Source organism: Cynara cardunculus, assembly GCF_001531365.2.
Source record: "Cynara cardunculus var. scolymus isolate 2C chromosome LG 10, CcrdV1, whole genome shotgun sequence".
In the NCBI taxonomy this organism is placed as follows: Eukaryota; Viridiplantae; Streptophyta; class Magnoliopsida; order Asterales; family Asteraceae; genus Cynara; species Cynara cardunculus.
This window is the reverse complement of record NC_037537.1, coordinates 24,896,675-24,897,034: the sequence shown is the minus strand read 5'-3', so window position 1 is coordinate 24,897,034 and position 360 is coordinate 24,896,675.

Here is a 360-nt window from a genome sequence, read left to right as displayed (position 1 = left end):
CTTCAAATTATAAAATGTATTATATTTTATAATATAATATATAAAATATTTTAATAATATAATTATTAGTGCAATCTTTAAAATAAAAAAGTTGTTAAAATTATTTTAAATTTTAATTATCTATTTTTTTTAAAGAATCTTTTAAAGATGATCCAACAATCTCAAGTAAACATTAGGGGTACTTTAAAATCCGATCAACCTAATCCAATCCAACACGAAATAACTTAATTCGAAGTCTAATCGAGTTGTAAAAAATTTCAAATCTTACGTATTAGGTTGAAATTGGGTTACTATTATTTGAACCTAACCATCCCAATATACTTGTACTTCTTGGATTTATTATGGTTGTTGAGTTTTTAT